The sequence below is a fragment of the Nycticebus coucang genome, chromosome 6 (genome assembly GCF_027406575.1).
Source record: "Nycticebus coucang isolate mNycCou1 chromosome 6, mNycCou1.pri, whole genome shotgun sequence".
In the NCBI taxonomy this organism is placed as follows: Eukaryota; Metazoa; Chordata; class Mammalia; order Primates; family Lorisidae; genus Nycticebus; species Nycticebus coucang.
Genome location: NC_069785.1, coordinates 77465595 through 77482027, shown reverse-complemented (window position 1 = coordinate 77482027; position 16433 = coordinate 77465595). Strand labels below are relative to the sequence as shown.

Here is a 16433-nt window from a genome sequence, read left to right as displayed (position 1 = left end):
CCTAGTTCAATAGGTCAGGCAGAGTTAATTCAATGTTCTTCCTTTTTCTCTTCAGAACCTCAACAGACTGGAAGAGGCCCACCCACATTAGGGAGGGCCATCTGCCTTACTTAGTCCACCAATCCAAACACTAATCTCTTCTGGAAACACCCTCACAGACACACCTAAAATAATTTAAACCAGCTGTTTGGGTATCCTGTGGCTCAGTCAAGATGACACATAAAGTCAAGATGATCACACCCTTTGTTAGAGCCTATCAGAATCCACTGCATAGTCTGTTCAGAGTGTATATATATATATATATATATATATATATATATATATATATAGTAGAACTTCCATAGTTGCCCATCTCCCTACATTTACCACCTTCTTACATTGACTTAATTTTCACTGACCGGACATGCACCACATGTACGTTTCACTACACTAGGGCTAGTTCCTTACGCTGACCACCTCTGTATGTTGACCAGTTTGTTACACTCTCTTGGGTGGTCAACTTAAAGAGGTTCTACTGTATTTGAACGGTGGAAACATTACTGGGGAAGACTGTATTTCCACATGCATGGGAGGTGCCTTTCCGCCCTGCTCAGGGGGGGTCCACACGCTGTTGTTCTGGATTCCCACCATAACTTAAAGGGAAACTTTCATAAGGTCCAGAGACTTTGATGTCCTGCAAATGAAGGAGGAGGATGTCCTCAAATTCCTTGCAACAGGAACCCACTTAAGTGGCACCAATCTTGCCTTCCAAATGGAACAATACATCTACAAAAGGAATAGTGATGGCATTTACATCATAAATCTGAAGAAGACCTGGGAGAAGCCTCTGTTGGCAGCTTGGGTCACTGTTGCCATTGAAAACCCTGCTGATGTCAGTGTCAGATCCTCCAGGAATACTGGCCAGCGAGCTGTGCTGAAGTTTGCTGCTGCCACTCGAGCCACTCCTATTGCTGGTCACTTCATTCCTGGAACCTTCATTAACTAGGTCCAGGCAGTTTTCCTAGAGCTGTGTCTTCTGGTGGTTTCTGATCCCAGGGCTGACCACTAGCCTCTCACAGAGGAATCTTATGTTTACCTGCCTACCATTGCTCTGTGTCACACAGATTCTCTTCTGTGTTATGTGGACGTCGCCATCCCATGTAATAACAAGGGTGCTCTCTGAGTAGGTCTGACATGGTGGATGCTGGCCGGGGAAGTTCTCCACATGCGTGGCACTGTCTCCTGTGAACACCTGTGGGAGGTCATGCCTGACCTCTACTTCTACAGAGATCCTGAAGAGATTGAAAAGGAAGAACAGGCTGCTGCTGAGAAAGCTGTGACCAAGGAGAAATTTCAGGGTGAATGGAATGTCCCAGCTCCTGAGTTTACTGTTACTCAGCCTGAGGTTGCAGACTGGTCAGAAGGCTGCAGGTGCCCTTTGTGCTAAGGCAGCAGGTCCCCACTGAAGACTGGAGTGCCCAGCCTGACCCTGAAGCCTGGTCTGAAGCTCCCACTGCTCAGGCCACTGAATAGGGAGGAACAACCACTGAGTAGTCTTAAGCTGTTCTTCCACAAGCTCTTAAACAAGATGGAAATAAGGTTGATGGAAAATAAACATCAGTTAAAAAAAAAAATAGAAGAAGATCATGCAGGTATCTGGTGCTCAGCAAGTTTAATAAATGCTGCTTTGTCTTTGTCTTTCAGTTGGTCTCCTTATGTTATTAACAGTTTAGTGGTTTCACTGAAATGAAGGCCCCACCTACTGGTAACCCCACAAGACTACCCTCGGTTCCTGAGTACTCAGTTCTGACCGGTTGCACCCTTCACTGATTGTCTTCCAGATCTCAAGGATAACATATGAACTTCAAGGGGCGGCGCCTGTGGCTCAGTGAGCAGGGCGCCGGCCCCATATACCGAGGGTGGCGGGTTCAAACCCGGCCCCGGCCAAACTGCAACAACAACAACAACAAAATAGCCGGGCGTTGTGGCGGGCGCCTGTAGTCCCAGCTACTCGGGAGGCTGAGGCAAGAGAATCGCCTAAGCCTAGGAGTTGAAGGTTGCTGTGAGCTGTGTGACGCCACGGCACTCTACCGAGGGCCATAAAGTGAGACTCTGGCTCTACAAAAAAAAAAAAAAAACAAAAAAAAATATGAACTTCAAGTACTTCTGTTGAGTTCTTATTGCTCTATTTTGTTATCCTAGGATATCCTAGGCTCCTTCTGGTTCTCTGTGGTTTACTTCAGCCTCCTAAATAGCTGCGACTACAGAGAATTTAGAGAATTCATTAGGCAACCCTTTACTTTACTAACCCTATTTACTTTTTGTTACTTTTATTTACCTGTTAATATTTTTTCCATTCTCTAGTAATTTTTGTTCTGATTGTTAAAGGAAGCATTTTGAAAGGTATAGATAAAGGCACAAGTCTAATAAGTCCCTTTCCAAGCTGGTACCCAGGAGCTGTAATACCTAGTTTTTTTTTTTTTTGATGGAGTCTCACTTTTTCACCCTTGGTAGAGTGCTATAGGGTCATAGCTCACAGCAACCTCAAACTCTTGGGCACAGTGATTCTCTTGTCTCAGCCTCCTGAATAGTTGGGACTACAGGTGCCTGCCATAATGCCTGGCTATTTTTAGAGATGGGGTCTTAGTCTTGCTCAGGCTGGTCTGGAACTCTTGAGATCAAGCAATCCACCCGCCTCGGCCTCCCACAGTGCTAGGATTATAGGCGTGAGCCACCGCACCTGACCTATTATTATTATTTTTTTTTTTTTGGTTTTTGGCCGGGGCTGGGTTTGAACCTGCCACCTCCGGCATATGGGACTGGCGCCCTACTCCTTGAGCCACAGGCACCGCCCCATTATTATTATTTTTTAAGAGATAGGATCTTTCTCTGTTACCAAAACTTGAGTGTAGTGGCCTGATCACAGTTCACTGCAACCTCAAATTCCTGGGTTCCAGGGATCCTCCTGTCTCAGCCTCCTGAATAGCTGGGACTATAGATGCCCGCCACCATGCCAGTCTAATTTTTAAATTTTTTGTAGAGAAGGGTTTTTGATATGTTGCTCAGATTGGACTCAAACATCCTGCCTCAGCCTCCCAAAATACTGGGATCACAGGCATGACCCACTGTGCCTGGCCTGTAATAACTTTTCAGTATAAATACATCCCCTGCAATATTGGGGACATACTTACACTGAAAAAGTAATCATTATTTTTCTGAAATTCAAATTTAACTGGCTGTCCTATATTTTCTTAATGTGTGTTAAGTCAAATAACACCAATGATAATAGGTCCATTAGTTTTATGACCAATAGTGCAGGGCATTACACGTCTCTTCTGAAGGAAAGAGACAGCCTTTTGACCAGATAACACTGTGGCCATTGGAAGCGCAGTCTTGAACCCAGCTATGTTGCTTGGTTCAAACCCCCATACTTTGTCTTAATCATGTTATTTTTTCCTCTGATCATTTGGGTTTGTCAACATCTAACTTCAAACTGCTACTTGCTGAATTTTTGCTTCCTATTGTTTGTCTCATGATAACCCTAATTACTGAGCCCATTTGGTAAAAGAGCTGTTTTTAAATAAAGATAGTTTACAGTCACAGTAGCCATTTTAGGGACCTTTGTAGGAAAATTTTTGATTTTCTTAAGTGTTATATCTCTCTGAAGTTTTAGAACAAAAAGGGAAACAAAAACTCAGTTCTATAATAGATGCTAAAGGCTTTCATTGTATGCACACTTCAGGAATATCTAACCCATTTAGACAAATCTAACATTTAAAAAAGAGAAAACTGGGGCGGCACTTGTGGCTCAGTGAGTAGAGTGCCTGCCCCATACACCCAGGGTGGTGGGTTCAAAACCGGCTTCGGCCAAACTGCAACAACAACAACAACAAAAGAAATAGCTGGGCATTGTCATGGGTGCCTGTAGTCCCAGGCAAGAGGATCGCCTAAGCCCAAGAGCTGGAGGTTGCTGTGAGCTGTGATGTCACAGCTCTCTACTGAGGGCAACAAAGTGAGACTCTGTCTCTTAAAAAAAAAAAGAGAAAACTGTAATATTAAATCAGATGATAAATCCCCCCAGGATCTATAAGAACTCTGTGCTAAGTGGTTTGCAGAGACATGTACATCAGAATCTGTATAGGCCAGTTGTGGTGGCTCACTCCTATAATCCCAGCATTTTGGGAGGTTGAGGCAGGGGGATCACTTGAGGCTAGGAGTTCAAGATCAGCCTCAGCAACATAACAAGACCCTATCTCTACAAAAAAATAAAAAATTATTTGTGGGGGATGGCTGGGTACGGTGGCTCACATCTATAATCCTAGCAGTCTGGGAGGCTGAGATGGGTAGATTGCTTGAGCTCAAAAGTTCAAGACCAGCCTAAGCAAGAGTGAGAAACCATCTCTACTAAAAATAGAAAAACTAGCCAGGCGTAGTGGTGCATGCCTGTAGTCCCAGGTATTGGGAGGCCGAGGCAAGAGGATTGCTCAAGCCCAAAGAGTTTGAGGTTGCTGTGAGCTATGATGATGCCACAGTGACAGTGAGACTGCTAATAATAATAATAATAATGTAAAATACAACGCCATATATATTTCACAACTTCTCTGCCCTCTGAGAGATCTAGTCTAATTGAGCTACCCCACTGTTTGAATGAAATCTCAAGGTTAATTTAAACATTAACTCCTTTGACATCACAGGCTTTCTTTCTCAAAATCTTGGAAAAACTTAACTGAGACTTTATATACAACCTATAAAAAGAATTATTAAGTAGGGGAGAGAGATGTGTAAAAAGACATGGACATAAAGATGTACTTCTAATTAAAAAATGAAAAGAAAAGAATTTTACATAGAAAAAAAATCTTACATAAAAACTTTTTGTCCCCCCCCCAAAAAAAATTAGGACAAAACATGGAAGAAAATCTTTCACATTAAGTTGTCCCCAAATGATGATTAAAAAAAAAAATTAGGACAGAGTGGTGCCTGTGGCTCAAAGGAGTAGGGCACCGGCCCCATATGCCAGAAGTGGCAGGTTCAAACCCAGCCCTGGCCAAAGACTGTAAAAAAAAAAAATTAGGACAAAACATGGAAGAAAATCTTTCACATTGAGTTGTGAAAGTTCATAAAAGGAAATTAAAAAGAAAATTTATATATAATTAAGTTGGTTATAATGAAAAGAAAATCTCTAGTTAAAATAACAAAGTTTTCTGTTCTCAATTTATAAGACTTATATGTAGGGCGGTGCCTGTGGCTCTGTAGGTAGTAGGGTGCTGGCCCCATATACCGAGGGTGGCGGGTTCAAACCCGGCCCCAGCCAAACTGCAACAAAAAAATAGCCGGGCATTGTGGCGGGTACCCTATAGTCCCAGCTACTCGGGAGGTTGAGGCAAGGGAATTGCCTAAGCCCAGGAGTTGGAGGTTGCTGTGAGCTGTGTGACGCCATGGCACTCTACCGAGGGCGATAAAGTGAAACTCTGTTTCTAAAAAAAAAAAAAAAAGACTTATATGTAAAGCCTCTTAGATTTCTGGTTCTTATACACATGTTTAATATACTAAACAAATACATCAAAAGTTCAGAACTCAAAGGGTCAATCTACCACTACAGAGTTAAAACACAAAGTTTGTTAACTGTTTCTCTATCTTTTTGCCTACTAAAATCTGTGGTTGTTAAGTTACAAGTATCCTTGAGATAAGATACCAACACTCAGCAGAAGACCTAAGGTCAGTTAGAAATAAAAAAAAAAAAAGATCCTTTTTACTTTTTACAACACTACCCCTTTTTCTTTAATTAGCATTGCTGCAACTGACTCTTATAGTAGGGGGGCATATTCTTAACAAATGACTTCTTTTGATTTACATTGTATTCTGGGATTGGATTTCCTCCCTCTGTCTGTACTAAAAAGTGGTCAGGAGAAGAGTGCCAGATATTGACCAATTCTAATTTTCAGAATTAGAATGTGTTTTCAACTACATAACAAGATTTATTTCTTCCTACTTAGAGACTATCTGCTTACAGATGCCGGTCACCACAAGACATCAACATTTACAACAACAACCAGACATCCACCTAGGGGCGGCACCTGTGGCTCAAAGGAGTAGGGCGCTGGCCCCATATACTGGAGATGGCGGGTTCAAACCCAGCCCTGGCCAAAAACTACAAAACAAACAAACAAAAAAAACCCAACAGACATCCACCTAGGTAAAAATGACTTTGCTTACGAACAACTATTATACCCCATTTACCCTCTAAACGGACAGCCATTTCCACCCTGCAGAGACCTAATTGCAGAGCCCACTACTCGCACTATCCCTTTTCCTTCCTTCCTTCCCTCCTTCCTGCCTTCCTTCCTTCCTTTCGAGATAGAGTCTCACTTTATCACCCTTGGTAGAGTGCTGTGGCATCACAGCTCACAGCAACCTCCAACTTCTGGGTTTAGGCGATTCTCTTGCCTCAGCCTCCCAAGTAGCTGGGAATACAGGCACCAGCCACAGCGCCCGGCTATACTATCCCTTTTCAACAAAAAAACAGCCAGGGCTCAGTGCCTGTAGCTCAGCAGCTAGGGCGCCAGCCACATACACTGGAGCTGATGGGTTCGAATCCAGCCCGGCCTGCCAAACAACAATGACAACTACAACCAAAACATAACCAGGCATTGTGGTGGGCACCTATAGTCCCAGCTACTTGAGAGGCTGAGGCAAGAGACTCGGTTAAGCCCAAGAGTTTGGGGTTGCTGTGAGCTGTGACACCACAGCACTTTACCCAGGGCAACAGCTTGAGACTCTATCTCCAAAAAAAAAAAAAAAAAAAAAAAGTCAAGAGTGGCCAGTGACCCATTTCCCAAAGAATTGGGCTTTATGAATCAGAAGAAAAATTAAAATTAGACAATCAGTTAGCCATGAGCAGGATGGGTAATCGATACTAGACTATTTTGACTATTTTAGACTGGCTTATGGGCCTAAATTGTCATACCAAGTTGTCATGCTGAGTTAACATGGGAATGGAGCTAAAAAGACCTTACAAAATAGATTCCATTGAGATAGAAACTAATCAGTGTACCAGGTTCTTCTGACATGGACGGACAGATGTAGTCATATGTCATAATGATTTAAGGCAGTGCCTGTGGTTCAGTGCCTAGAGTGCCTGCCCCATATACCGAGGGTGGCAGGTTCAAACCCAGCCCTAGCCAAACTGAAACAAAAAAATAGCCAGGTGTTGATGAGCACTTGGGCTTCTTCCATGACTTGGCAATTATGAATTGAGCTACAGTGAACAATCTGGTACAAATATCTTTATTGCTGAATGATTTTTGGCCATTGGATATACACCTAGAAGAGGAATTGCAGGATCAAATGGCAGGTCTACATTTAGATCCCTGAGTGTTCTCCAAACTTCCTTCGAAGAGGAACATATTAGCTTGCAGTCCCACCAGCAGTGCAGAAGTGTTCCCTTTTCTCCACATCCATAGTTTTGGAATTTTGTGATGTGGGCTACTCTTATTGGAGTTAGATGGTATCTCAGAGTAGTTTTTGTTTGCATTTCTCTGATGATTAAATATGAGCATTTTTTCATGTGTCTGTAGACCATGCTCCTGACTTCTTCAGAGAAGCTTCTGTTCATGTCTCTTGCCCATAATGAAATGGGATCACTTGTTTTTTCTTAGTAATAAGTTTGAGTTCCCTGTGGATTCTGGTTATTAGACTTTTGTCGGAAATATAACTTGGAAAAATCCCCTCCCATTCTGAGGGCTGTCTATTTGCTTTAGTGTGTTCTTGGCCTTAGGATTGTCTAAGCCCAAGAACTGGAGGTTGCTGTGAGCTGTGATACCATGGCACTCTACTGAGGGTAACAAAATGAGACTCTGTCTCTAAAAAAAAGAAAAAAAGATGTCTACATCTCATACTAATTTGTTATTTTTTAAAACTATTTATTTATTAAAAAAAATTTTTTTTAGAGACAGAGTTTCACTTTTCACCCTCAGTAGAGTGCTATGACATCACAGCTCACAGCAGCCTCCAACTCCTGGGTTTAGGTGATTCCCTTGCCTCAGCCTCCCAAGTAGCTGGGACTACAGGCGTCTGCCACAACGCCTGGCTATTTTTTTTTTTTTTTGTTGTTGTTGCAGTTTGGCCGGGGCTGGGTTTGAACCCACCACCATGGGTATATGGGGCTGGCGCCCTTGCTCACTGAGCCACAGGCGCCGCCCTATTTATTTATTTATTTTGAGACAGAATCTCCTATGTCGCCCTCGGTCAAGTGCCATGGCATCACAGCTTACAGCAACCTCAAACTCTTGGGCTTAAGTCATTCTCCTGTCTCAGCCTCCCAAGTAGCTGGGACTACAGGTGCCTGCCACAATACCCGGCTATTTTTTTTGTGCGGTTCTCATTGTTGTTTAGCAGGCTCAGGCTGGGCTCGAACCTGCCATCCTCAGTGTATGTGGCTGGCGCTGTAACTACTGTGCTATGGGCACTGAGCTCAATTTAAGTTATTTTGAAAACAGCCTACTAGGACCCTATGGAGGGAACTCACAAGAGTATGACATGTCAAGAGAGTCCCTAAGACTGACCAGATGTTTGGTCTACAATAAAAGGTCTTTAAAACACATACAGAGTTAAAATAACAATGTCCCTAAATGAACTACCCTCAACACCTGACCAGGACTTGTGGGCTATAACAGAGAGAGAATGACACCTAGCTCCGGTTAAAACAATACACCCTTCCATCTTCTTAGTCAACTTTGACTATACTGATTTCTCAAAATATAGATATTCTTCCTATCAAAATGAAAATATATAAATTTAGTTAGTTCACACTATAATAAATGTATCAAATTTTTGTTTAAACAGGAAAAATCTATACAAAACAGGTATGTACATCTTATGTAATAGAATTAAATATTCCTCTAAAACTCTTAAAAATATAACACTTCTGGGTGGCGCCTGTGGCTCAAGGAGTAGGGCGCCACTCTCATATGCCGGAGGTGGCGGATTCAAACTCAGCCCCGGCCAAAAAAAAAAATATATATATATATATATAACACTTCTTGACAGACCAGGTGGAGTGACCAAAGCCACATAATGTCTACAGCTTGTTCACCTGGCCATGCCAAATGGATCGTGATGAGGTGATTGGGACAGAAATGCAAAAAACTGCTAAAGTGAGAGTGACCAGGCTTGTTCTGGATCCCTATTTATTGAAGTATTTTAATAAGTGAAAAACCTACTTTGCTCATGATGCTCTCCAGCAGTGCACAGTTGGGGATATTGTGCTTCTCAAAGCTTTACCTGTCCCATGAACAAAGCACATGAAACAGGAACTGGCTGAGATCATTTTCAAAGTTGGAAGAGTCATACATCCAATGACAGGAACTATAGACCTGGAGAGTCCAGTCAGATTGCAAACAACCCACCTCACCAAAAATCTAGAAGTACTCAATATCTCTTCTTCACAGTGAAGGAGGATTAGAAAAAGAAGACAAAGGGAAAAATTTACATGTTTACTTTATGGAAAAAGAAATTTTTCTAAGTTTCATCACAAGCTGTCCAGTTTCTCTTGTAGTATTTATGACATAGCTAAAAGTAAATGAAGTAAAGGGCTTGTTGTAATTTTTCATAAAGATTCATGGCCATGTTTTAAATCTTCTTTTCAGTGGACATACTTTCACATTGCCATAAACAAATAGTCAACATGCTTGTGGCCAGACTTTTTCAGATGAAGCTGTATTAATAATGTTGTCATCTAGAAATAAGATCTTAAAAATCTGTGTCTAAAAATATATATATAACCCTTCTTAAAAACATGGCATATATATATATGTATATATATATATTTTTTCATTACTTCAAGGCCCACCAGTTGGGATACGAGTCTAAGTTCAGGGTCTACAAAGGAGAACCCATCCCCTTGGCAGCTTGAGATGTGTAATAGCGTAAGACAGGGTTGTTGTTTGATTACATAGGAGGCCTTGATTTGTCAGAGGCTGACAATGTAGCAATTTGTATTGACACAAGAGTCACTTGGGTAACTGTATCTAATTTTAAAGAAAATATTTTTTATTCTTTTATTATGGTAATGTTTTCATATATATATATTTGGGAAACCATTACTAAAAATATTTAGTCTTTTATCATGGTAATATATATACTAAAAAATATTTTCTTTAAAATATATACATATGTATTTGGGAAACCATTACCATGATAAAATAGTCCCCCCTCCCAAAAAATATATAAAACATATCTCAAGCTGCCAAGGGGATGAGTTCTCCTTTGTAGACCTGAATTAACACTTATATCCCTACTAACAATACTGGTGGGCCCTGAAGTATTGGATACCCCACACCTTCCCCATATACAAGATCTATAGTACCCACTCAATATGCCTAGTAAATATACCAGAGAGTTACACCTGCCCAATACTTCTCACAGTAATGTTCACCAATTTATTTTATTTATGTATTTATTTTATTTTTATTTATTTATTTATTCAGAGACAGAGGCTTACTCTATCACCCTGGATAGAGTGCTGTGGTGTCAAGGCTCATAGTAACCTTAACCTCTTGGGCTCAAGTGAGCCTCTTGCCCCAGCCTCTCAAGTAGCTGTGACCACAGGTGACTGCCACGCCTGGCTCATTTTTCAGAGATGGGGTGCTGCCCTGGGGCCAAGGTCCTTTAAGACCTATGGAAACAGTGATTGACTGGGAAAAATGAAAGCATAAGTGGCAAAAGATAAAGGGACAGGACACACGGAATAGAGTTTTAAGGAGTGGGCACAGGAGTCCACCTCTACCTTGTGGGACTTCAGTAAGTGGTCCTGAGTGCTTGTTCCACTCAGCTTTTATTAGGGCTATTTTCATTTTTGTTGTTGAGACAGAGTCTCACGATGTTGCCCTTGGTACAGTGCTGTGTCATCATAACTCACACCAACCTCCAACTCTTGGGCTTAAGCGATTCTCTTGCCTCAGCCTCCCAAGTAGCTGGGACTACAGGCACCTGCCACAACGCCCAGGTATTTTCTTGTTGCAATTGTCATTGTTGTTTAGATGGCCCGGGGCCGGGCTTGAACCTGCCATGTTTGGTGCACGTGGCTGGCGCCGTAAACAGCGCCATAACCATTGTTATGCTGGTTTGTGCTTTGGGCACTGAGCCTAAAGACTATTTTCTTATTTAGCCGAGGGGGTAAGTTGAGGAAAGGAACAAAAATGTCAGCAGTTTCTATGAGTAAGCATTAGTTCTTATTCTATCTGTAATCATTAGCATTAAGGGTCTGGGCAGCCTTGAGAAATCTGGAACCTGAGCCTGTGTAGGGGCAGCCTCCTATTTGTGGTCATGCACATAGGTCCCTTGGGGGAGGTTAGACGCTTCTAGCTCCTCTCTGGAGCAGACAAGATGGCATCGTTTCTCCTCTGAAGAATCGGTGGAAAAGAGGAATTTTCCTCTTATCTCTACCTGGAGGCATTTCCCTCTGTGGTTAGGGTACAAGCCCTCCTGCCCATATGTCAGGGATCAAACAGTTCCCTTGATCTCTGCCCTGGCCATTATACAAATCCCCACAATGGGTATTTGCTTCTGGAAGGTTGTTGACTATTGACTGGGCAGGAGTTGGCCTGGTTAATGTTCCTTCCCAGTCCTTGTACACAGCTTCTGTCATAGTCGTTGTTCTTAAGAGTGCTTATAGACCCAGCAGGGGCGTTTGTAAGCTGTATCTCTTATAGGCCAGGCTTCCAGTAAAAGTAGAAACTGCCCAGACAAGTAATTGAACTGTTAATTTAAAAATAAGGTAGCTAAATTGTTTTTATTCTGCCTTATTCAGCTTATTTCTCTGTTTTTCCCCTTTTCTGGGGGTGTTTTCCCCCTACCAAGAATGGGGTCTTTGGTCCCCATTCTCCCTTCATGGGGTCTCACTCTTGCTCAGGTGGGTGTTGAACTCCTGAGCTCAAGCAATCCACCTGCCTTGGCCGCCCAAAGTGCAAGGATTACAAGCATAAGCCACTTAGCCTGGCCAATGTTCACCAGTTTAATCCTACTAAGTATGTTTCCTTATACATTTTTGTGGTGCCTGCTATGACCATCGATCTTAACATTCAGATGAACAAAATAACTTGTGCTTTGACAGAAACTTTTTTCATAATTAAAACTTCATTCGAATTAATATGAGGGTACAAGTTTTAGGTTACCTTGTTCTCATTTCCAGGGCAAAGTTCCATTTGTAGAAAAGCCCCTCACCCAGGGGGCGTATTATACACCTTCACAATGTGCACATTAGGTGAGATCCCACCTCATGCCCTCCCTCCTTCTGCCATACATCCTCCACCCTCCCCCTTCCCACTACCCCCAAACTGGACTATGTTAGTGTTTTATTGGTCTTGCGAACATGTAATTGTTTATATATTGATTTCATATTAGTATGGAGTACACTGGATATTTATTTTTCCATTCTTGTGATACATTACTAAGAAGAATGTATTTCACCTCCATCCAGGTAAATGTAAAAGATGTAAGGTCTCTATATTTTTCAGTGGCTGAATAATATTCCATGGTATACATATACCACAGTTTGTTGATCCATTCATGGGTTGATGGGCACTTAGGTTGCTTCCATGACTTGGCAATTATGAATTGAGCCACAATAAACATTCTAGTGCAAATGTCTTTGTGGTGAAATTATTTTTGTTCTTCTGGGGTAGATACCTAGTAATGGGATTGCAGGGTCAAATGGAAGGTCTACTTTTAGATCTTTGAGAATTCTCCATACTTCTCTCTAAAAAGGCTGTATTAGTTTGCAATCCCACCATCAGTGTAGAAGTGTTCCCTTTTCTCCACATTCATGCCAGCATCTGGTGTTTTGGGACTTTGTGATGTGGGCTAATCTTGCTGGGGTTAGGTGATATCTTAGAGCGGTTTTGATTTGCATTTCTCTGATGATTAAAGATGATGAGCATTTTTTTCATGTTTCTTGGCCATTCATCTGTCATCCTCAGAGAAGTTTCAAATCTCTTGCCTACTTACAGAGAGGGTTGTTTGCACTTTTCTTATTGTTGAATTTGAGTTCTCTGTAGATTCTAGTTATTAGGCCTTTGTGAGATTCGTAACATGCAAAAATCTTCTCCCATTCTGAAGGCTGTCTGTTTGCTTTGTTTGTGGTGCTCTTAATTGTGCAAAAGATTTTTAGCTTGATCAATTCCCAGTTATTTATTTTTGGTGTTGCTGCAATTGCTTGGGGTGGGGGGAGGAGGAGTCCTTCCTCATAAAGTTTTTTCCCAGGCCAATATCTTCAAGTGTTTTCCCTACACTCTGCTAGAATTTTTATTGTTTTGTCTTAAATTTAAACCTTTTATCCAATGAGAATCAATTTTTGTCAATGGTGAGAGGTGTGAATCCAGTTTGTCTTCTACATGTGGATAACCAGTTCTCCCAGCACCATTTGTTAAATAAGGATTCTTTTCCCCATTGCATGTTTTTATTAGGCTTATCAAGGATTAAATGACGATATGTACTGGGTTCACCTCTAGATTCTCTATCCTATTCCATAGATCTACGTCTCTGTTTGTGCCAGTACCATGCTGTTTTGATCACTATAGCCTTGTAATATAACCTGAAATCTGGCAAGATGATTCCTCCAGATTTGTATATTTCTAGGAACTGTATTTGCTATTCAGGATTTTTTCTGGTTCCACATGAATTGAAGTACTATTTTTTCAAGATTTTTTAAGTATGAAATTGGTGCTTTGATGGGAATTGCATTAAATCTAGAGATTCCTTTGGGTAGTATGGACATTTTAACAATGTTGATTCTTCCCAGCCATGAGCATGGTATATTCTTTCATTTGTTGACATCTTCTGCTATTTCATTTCTCAAAGTTTCATAATTCTCTTTATAGAAATCTTTAATGTCTTTTATTAGATATATTCCCAGGTATTTCATCTCCTTTGGTGCTATCATAAAAGGAATAGTCTTTAATTTTGTTCTCAGTTTGACAATTGTTGGCGTATATGTATATGAAGGCTGCTGATTTGTGGGTATTGATTTTGTATCCCAAGACTCTGTTATATTCCTTGATCACTTCTAAGAGTTTTGTAGTTGAGTCCCTGGGGTTTTCCAGGTATAAGATCGTATCATCTGGCTCAGTACCTGTAGCCTGTAGCCAGGCATTGTGGCAGGTACCTGTAGTCCCAGATATTTGGGAGGCTGAGGCAAGAGAATTGCTTGGGCCCAAGAGTTTGAGGTTGCTGTGAGCTGTGACACCACAGCACTCTACCCAGGGTGACAGCTTGAGACTGTCTCAAAATAAAATAATGTCATCTGTGAAGAGGGAGAGTTTGACCTCCTCTGTCCCCATTTGGATTCCTTTGATCTTCTCTTGCCTGATTGTGATGGTTAGGCCTTTCAACACTATGTTAAATAGCAGTGGAGATGGTGGGCATCCTTATCTGGTTCTGGATTTGAGTGGAAATGCTTTCATCTTTACTCCAATATAATATTGGCTGTGGGTAGTTATTGGCTATTTGCTGTAGATAGCCTCTATCAGCTTAAGGAATGCTCCTTCTAAGCCTATTTTGTTGAGTGTTTTTATCATGAAAGATGTTGGATTTTGTCAAAAGCCTTTTCTGCATCAACTGAATTATATGGTCTTTGTTTTTTATTCTATTTATGTGGTGTCTTATATTTGTAGATTTGCATATGTTGAACCAACCTTGTGTGTCTGGGATAAAATGCATTTGATCATGGTGTATGACCTTTTTAATGTGCTGTTGTATTGTTTGCTAATATCTTGTTGAATATTTGATGCAAAAAGTTATTAATGATATTGATTTATAGTTTTTTTTTTTTGTTGGGTTCTTTCCTGGTTCAGGGATCAGGGTGATATTTGCTTCACAGAATGTGTTGGGGAGGGATTTCTCTATATTTTGTTTAAGTTTATGGATTATAGGAACTAGTTTTTCTTTGAAGGTTTGATAAAATCCTGGTGTGAAACCATCTGGTCTAGGGCTTTTCCTTTTGGGGAGATGTTGTATAATTGATACTATTTTAGTACTTGATATTGGTCTATTCAAGATTTCTAAATCTTTCTAGCTAAGTTTTGGAAGGTATTGTGCTTCCAGATATGGGTCCATCTCCTCTACTTTTTAAATATTTCTGGGAATAGAGTTTTTGTAGTAATTGTTGAGAATCTTTTGTATTTCTGTGGCATCTGTTATTTCCCCTTTATCATTTCTGATTGTAGTTATTAAAGATCTTATTTTTCTGTTTCTGGTTATTGTAGCCATGGGTTTTTATTAATCTTTTCAAAGAATGAAATTTTTGTTTTGTTGGCCTTCTGAATAACTCTTTTGTTTTCAATAGTTCTGCTCTAATTTTGGCTATTTCTTTACTTCTGCTGGGTTTGGGATTAGATTGTTCTTCCTTTTCCAGTTGCTTGAGATGGCCCACTAGGTTGCTGACTTGCTCTCTTTCTGTTTTCTTGATGAAGCCCTCTAACGCTATAAATTTCCCTGTAAGGCAGTGGTTCTCAACCTTTCTAATGCCATGGCCCTTTAATACAGTTCCTGTGGGTTGTGACCCACTGGTTGAGGACCGCTGCTCTAAGGACTGCCTTTGCAGTATCTCTGGTTTTGACAATTTGTGGCTTCATTATCATTTTGTTCCAAAAATCTAATGATCTCCTTGATCTTGTCTAGGATCCAGCTATCATTCAGCATAACATTATTTAGTTTCTATGATTTTATTTGAGTATGAAGATTTCCGTTGCTGTTGAATTCACCACAGTTGCAGGGGATAATTTCTATTCTTTCGAATTTGTTGAGGTTAGCCTTGTGACCTAAGATATGATTAATTTTGGAAGATGATGCATGGGCTAATGAGAAGAATGTGTATTTGCTTTTGGTAGGATAAAGTGTTCTATATATGTCTGTTAAGACCATTTGTTCTAGAGTCTTGTTTAAATCCATTCTTTTTTTTTTTTTTTGTGAGACATGTCTCACTTTGTGGCCCTCAGTAGAGTGCTGTGACATCACAGCTCACAGCAACCTCAAACTCTTGGGCTTAAGCAATTCTCTTGCCTCAGCCTCCCAACTCCTGCCTACAGGCACCTGCCACAACACCTGGCAGGCCCAGGCTGGATTTGAACCTGCCAGCTCTGGTGTTATGTGGCTGGTGTCCTAGCTGCTGAGCTACAGGTGCCGAGCCATAAATCCATTATTTCTTTGTTTAGTTTCTGCTTGGAGGATCTGTCCAGTACTGCCAATGGGGTGTTAAAAATCTCCAACTATTACAGTGTGAGAAGATAATCATATTGTTCAGATCGGTTACGGTTTGTTTGATATATTGAGGAGCATTCAGATAGGGTGCAAAATGTTAACTATTGAAATTCTTCATATTATGTGTTTCCTTTGACCAGTATGCAGTGTCCGTCTTTGTCTTTCATTATTTTTGTTGGTTTGAATCCCATTGTATCTGCATA

The 16433-nt window shown here is 41.0% G+C and overlaps 2 pseudogenes; both read left to right on the top strand.

Annotated features, from left to right (window-relative positions):
- Positions 1-403: 403 nt before the first annotated feature.
- LOC128588724 (40S ribosomal protein SA-like) lies at positions 404-1533 on the top strand (annotated as a pseudogene).
- A 92-nt stretch (positions 1534-1625) lies between these two features.
- On the top strand, positions 1626-9428 carry LOC128588723 (28S ribosomal protein S17, mitochondrial-like; annotated as a pseudogene).
- The last annotated feature ends 7005 nt before the right edge of the window (positions 9429-16433 follow it).